The sequence below is a fragment of the Anneissia japonica genome, unplaced genomic scaffold, assembly GCF_011630105.1.
Source record: "Anneissia japonica isolate Jap-2015-1 unplaced genomic scaffold, ASM1163010v1 scaffold695_len1296351_cov181, whole genome shotgun sequence".
NCBI lineage: Eukaryota > Metazoa > Echinodermata > Crinoidea > Comatulida > Comatulidae > Anneissia > Anneissia japonica.
The window spans coordinates 610,854-617,419 of NW_022740852.1; the positions used below are offsets into that span (position 1 = coordinate 610,854).

Here is a 6,566-nt window from a genome sequence, read left to right on the forward strand (position 1 = left end):
GTAAATAATGGGTGGGTTTAACGTTGAGAAAACGTTAAATAAACAATAGGTCTTTGGTTGAAAAACATAACACATTTTTAACGTTGATTCTACATTGAAATGCAATTTTACGTTGACGTTGAAAAGATTTTGGACTTATATAGTAACTGTAAATTTAGCCTATCTCAACATATTTCCAACGTTTATTTAACGTTAAATAATGTGGAATAAACAAGGTTTTAATTGAAAAAACATACGGTAACATTGAACGTTGATTATACATTAAAATACAAGCTATTTTAAACATTACATTGAAAAGATGTTGAACTAATGTTGTTACTGTAATTTTAATATCCAAACCAGTTTTAAATGTTATTGTTGAAATAACTTTGAGTTAAATTAATGGACATTGATTCTACATTGAAATAACAATTATATTTAGACTTAACATTGTATTGTTATGTTAAAATTTCAACCAGATTTCAAATTGAATTAAAGTTGAGTAAAAACAATATTTTAACTTGACACTGAAAAACATTTAACTTATGTTGATTCTGTAACTTTAAAATCTCAACGTATTTGCAATGTTTATTTAACGTTAAAAAAATGTTCAATAAACAATAGGATTGTGGTTGAAAAACATATCACTTTTTCAACATTGATTCCACATTAAAATGCAAACTATAATTTAACTTGATGTTGTAAAAATTGTTGAACTTGCGTTGTTACTATAACATTCAAATCTCAACATATTTTTAACGTAGAAAAAACTTTGAATAAACTATGGTTTTTGGCAGAAAAACATAACATAGTTTAAACATTGATTATATGTTAAAATACACTATATTTAAACCATTAAAAAGATGTTGAACTAATGTTGTTAATGTAATTTAAATATCTAAACCATTTTCAACATTTATTTATTATTGAAATAACGTTAAGTATGTAATGGATACATTTTTTAAAATACACAACACATTTTCAATGTTGATTCTACATTGAAATAAAAAATATGTTTAGAGTTAATATTGGAAAAATGTTAAATAAACATTGTAATTGTTATGTTAAAATCTCAACCAGATTTCAAAATGAATTCAATGTTGAAATAAAGTTATATAAAAAAACTATATTTTAACTTCACATTGAAAAACATTGAACTTATGTTGATACTGTAACTTTAAAATCTCAACATAATTATAACGTGTATTTAACGTTGAAAAAACGTTTAATACACAATAGGAGTTTGTTTGAAAAAGGTAACACATTTTCAACGTTGATTCTACATTGAAATGCAAACTATATTTTAACTTGATGTTGAACTTAAGTAGTTACTGTAACATTAAAATCTTAACATATTTTCACCGTTTATTTAACGTAGAAAAAATGTTGAATAAGCAATAGGTTTCTGGTTGAAAAACGTAACACATTTTCAACGTTGATTCTACATTGAAATGCAAACTATATATTAACTTGACGTTTAAATGATGTTGAATACATGTTTGTACTGTAATTGTTAAATTATCAACCAAATTTTAACATTAATTCAACGTTGAATTAATGTTAAATTATCAACCGAGACTTGGGTTAAATACACAACATATTTCCAACGTTGATTCAATGTTGAGTATATGTTGTGAACATGATTTCAACGTTTCAACTACATTTCAACGTTGCTTCAACGTTAAATTAACGTTTTGTGCCCGCTGGGATCCTTGTGAAAAATTGAACAAAAAGTATTATCAATAAATTAGAATACAAGCAGAGAAAATTTAAATTATGAGTGAAACATTTACCTTGAGATTTCAATGTGTAAAGACACACTAACCACAAAAGCAGGAATAATGCACTGTTAAATGTCTCAGTACTGTGTGACTGATTCTGCACATCAACTGTTATAGGTGTGATCACATAATCACAGAGCAAAGTCCATAGTTAGGCCTACTGCAAACTGCTGTTGTTCCCTGTAGATTAAAATTATCCAATCACATTAAAAGGTTCTTCATCATAAAGATATACTTACTCAACTTTGTGACCTCAGCAATGGTGTAATGACTTTAATATTGATAAGGTCATAATGGGAAGATTGTGTAAATTCCATTCTTTGTGGATTTCATCAGGGCCCAGATGAAGACTCTTGGTAGGACTCAAAATTCAAAAATTGCAACCATACACCTTAAAAGAATACATATTGGTCTTTCAATTAAGTTACTGAATTCCGATTCCCTCCTCTTGGTATGGTTCTTCCTGTCGTGTATGCATTGTATCCTTTTTATAAGAACCAGTAAAATTTTGCCCAGGCTCAGTGATCTTATTTTTTGGCTGATTTCAGGCTCAAAACGTTCTTATTTTGTTCTTAGTTTACACCCTTTTAAACAAAAATTATTTAATTGTACGGCAGTATGCACTGTATTGGAATGTAGGTGAAAGTGAACCCACAAAAAATGGCCCCCAAATGTCAGATAGGTACACCTACTGTACTGTATTATAGAGGGTATTACAGTCACAGCTACTGCACATAATGTACAGATATAATATTTTAGTTTTTAAAAATATAACCCTCATTTGAAATTTTACCGCAGCCTCAATTTGGTCTTATTTTGTTCTTAATTTTTAAGTAATTTCAGCCTCAGTGTTCTTATAAAATGTGTTCTTATAAAAGAAAAAAAAGTGTATTAAAATCAGTAATATCAATTTACAATTGTAGGTATAAAGCATTAGTTTCACTTACAAGGAGGGCCATGTGAAGGCTGCTGTAAATCATCCCCAAAATGATTCTGATGGTTCTGATGGATGTATATGAAAGCTAATACACTTTATTAAATTGATTTTCCATTCCATTGTACCCTCCTGTGGTTAACCTTTTCAGAACTGAAGATTAAGTTACTGCGTGCAAAAAATAAAAAAAGGAATTTTTTGTTGAGGGTATTTACTTTTTACATTTTACTATCCTATATACTAATGGTAAACAGGTTGGTAAATAGTAAAATTTTTTTTTTTTTAATAAAAGAAGTAAAATGAATCTTTGTAATGTATTTCTGCCATTTATATTCCCACTTCTTCTTAGGCTTAACATCATTCTTTCAGATAGTCATTTGTATTGTCCATGGAAAAATTAATGTTTTTTTTTTTTAAATAGGAAATATATAAAATAGGTAAATTTTTTCATGAGGCTCCAAAATTTGATGAGGGTGGGGAGTGAAACTAGCAATTGATTTTATTTAGCTTTATGTCATGTGGGAGTCATACGTCAATAACAGGTGTTGATGCAAACCATCTGAAACTTTAAAAAATCCCAGATCTTCCCCTTGATCTATAGGACTTTTGACTGACAGTCTATTGTATATTCATTTTTTTCAGGTGCATCAACAATACGCAAAAACACCTGACTAGAGATTGTATATTGATTCCTGTGGAACATAGAATTGTAAAATCATCATGGCCGACTTTTATACCAACTAATGCAGTACAGTACAGTATAACTCAAAAATCATTTTGGTTTTAGCATATCAAAATTAGGTAAGGTCTAATGATAAATAGTTAGTTTATCACCCTCGTCCGCATGTCTTCTATGGTATAAAAAAACATTTTGAACATTTTTTTTTTTATATTTTGGAAAACATTTTTTTTCCCTCAGGCCATTCTATTTTTATGTTTTTTAGTACATAGTTAGTAGATATTGCTTGTATTATCTCAATTATGTATTTTACCTTGAATATCAATGCACCAGCAAACAACTCAATGGTGTTATTTGTCTTAATAGCAAAATATAAAATCAAAATCAAAAGCCTCCTGTCCGCCTCTGACCTCTTCAATTTTCAAGCCTAGATAGGGTGATAAACTAATATATTTTTTATAGGGCCTAATGAGGTATATGTGTATATACTGTATTTGTATTCTGAATTTATAACATCTGCTTTGAATATATCTCATAAATCTTGTTCTGCTTTGTTAATGTTAATATATCTCAAAGATCACTTTGTTGTACTTTATCATATCAAAATAGCAGAATGAAATATAAGTGAATGTATAAAAATATATGTATATGTTTATACTAGTATTTTTAATAATTAATATTGGCTTAACCTGCAGTGTATAGTATCACATTTACAGTCTTGTTTTATGGTATCAAAAATAGCAGAATAACTAAAATATATACTCATTCTAAATGTTTGATTATATTTCAAATTAATAATAAAATAAAGTTAATATTAATATACTGTATTTCTCAAAACTCATTTTTGTTTTACCATTTCAAAAATAGCGGAATAGAAATATAAGTTAGTATTGAGGTATAGAAATAACTATAAATGTTATGTACAGCACCAATATTTTGAATTCCAAAGTTTATTGACTAGCTTTCAACCCTTTGGTCAAATGATGTTAAAATCCTATAGTCATGTTTGAAATACTTAAGTTGAATATGTATTATTTTAGTTCCTCATTTAGTGTGCATAGTGATAATATAGATATGTATGTATGTAATATGTTTTTGACTACCAGTAATACAGTAAATAAAATTGCTTGCGCTGAAGTTAACTTGTAAGTTATTCTGTTCATAAATCATCACAATTAGCTAGATTTAATGATGTAGGCCTAATACACAGACATTAAACAGAACTAATAATTGTTTATTATTTCATTTCATTTATTTCGCTAAAAACGTTTAAATACACAGAAAAGACAAGTCAATACAGTCAAGTCAGTGGCAGGATTAACAAAACGAAAACATAAACAAGAAAAGTTATTTTAATTCTGTTACTTAACAGAGATATCTATAGCGTACACGCTCTATACAATCCTTCAAATATACTCGTTCTGCGCAAGTCCACTGCGACAGAGATATTTAAAAAGAAATGCTTGAAATGTAACAAGCACTTACGGCCAGGAAAATGATAAAGGCAGTGCACCCATAAAGGAAATGTTCTATTTTCTCTATGGTGCACCATACCCATTAACAGCTTGAGGATTTAGGATCCCATTTTCACTACCTACGAGCCATAATTATGGACATGATATGGCAGTACACCTTCATATGTTATATGAAGGTATACTTCTCGTGATTGCAAGCATGATTTCTATTTAAAAAAAATCAATACACAACTGTGGAAGGTCCACTGAATTCTTTGCAAATAAAATATGGGTTAAGATATTAAACGGAAGTACAATGATTTAAAGGCAAGCTCTGGGGGGAAAATGATGATAATCATGTTGGTAGAACTGACGCGACACAAAGATGGTGTTTGATGAAAAAAGTCCGGAATTTTTAATGATACAGATTTTTGACTAATTAAAAAATGGAGGAAAAGGGGCGTAACCACACTGTTAATTGGTTTGATGCAGTCAGTAAATCATCTCTTAAGTAAAAGAACTTCCAAAGATGGAAAGCTACGTAATTTAAACTAAACTAATTTTATGGGAGTAGTTTCAAATTTGAAGCAAGATCGAATACACTTCCCCATTTAATGACAAAGTACGTGACGTATCTTGTAGTTTTGAAATGGGGGACTGATAAGGTACGATACGATACGAGAAGCCTTATTGTAATTTTTTTCATGAAAATTGAAGTTAACCATGACCAAAAAAGGGAAGGAAGGCAGTGGCGGATCCAGGAATTTGAAATAGAGGGGGATTCAAATTTTGAATATAATTTTCTTTTGCTCTTCATTTTAGTTAAATTTTTGAATTTGGGGAATGGGGATGCGGGACGCCCCCTCCTACAACCCCCTAAATCCGCCACTGGAAGTGATCGATGATCAAGTGAGGTGGTACTAGCTTGCTAAAGTTGATAGGCCCTATGAGGTGATTTTTAGCTACTTGAGCGGTACTTTTTTGCTTCAAACTTTTTAGGGGACTCTTCCCCTCCCGCACAACTTTAGATACGTCACTGCTGGTACTGCACTTTTTTTTGCAAGACATTAATTTGGCAGACACTGGCTTGATGTCATTCGCAGAATACCGGTTTTTGAGATTACAAATTTTGAAGTGAACAGCATCGTTATTATCATGATACAGGACATATTAATATCACTACATTAACGATTCTTGTGGTGGTTAGTAGGCGCAGATCCAGTAGGGTACACGGGGGACTGTCCTCCTCCTCCATTTTGCCACTAAATTTTTAAATTCCAATGAATATCACTGCTATATATTGAAATAAGCACTACTCACTTTTCTTTTCTGAGTTTAAAAAGTTCTGGATCCGCCCCTGGTTAGAGCTTTTTAATTGAATGAATCCCTATTTTAATAATTTTTTTTAATTATTTATATATTTTAACATTAAAATGTTTCCCTATTACAACTCGTTCAAGAATACAGATTTCTTTTATGGCGCGACATGGATTGTGGCTATTTTTTGTCTAGTTGTAATTTTCTTATTAGGCCTTACCAATCTAGTTATGCTGTTGTGTGTTGACATATTCATCTGTTGGTTTGTGTATGTGGTTTCATAAAGCTGGTCATTTTGAATATAAAGTTCACTTTTATTACAAAGCAGTCAACATTGTTATTGATCACATATACACATCTAGATGTGTATAAGAGACAGGTGTTTGTTTCAGCCTATCTCACTTTGCCTAACCCTAACCCTA

General features: G+C 30.2%; 1 protein-coding gene across 1 annotated transcript in view; it reads right to left on the reverse strand.

Moving 5' to 3' along the window:
- The window catches only part of LOC117118387 (tripartite motif-containing protein 2-like), a 10,664-nt gene extending 8,578 nt beyond the window's left edge, over window positions 1–2,086 (reverse strand). Inside the window, exon 1 of the mRNA XM_033262968.1 lies at window positions 1,773–2,086. The gene's annotated coding sequence lies outside the window, so the exon portion shown is untranslated. The remainder of the gene's footprint in view (window positions 1–1,772) is intronic.
- Window positions 2,087–6,566: the final 4,480 nt, after the last annotated feature.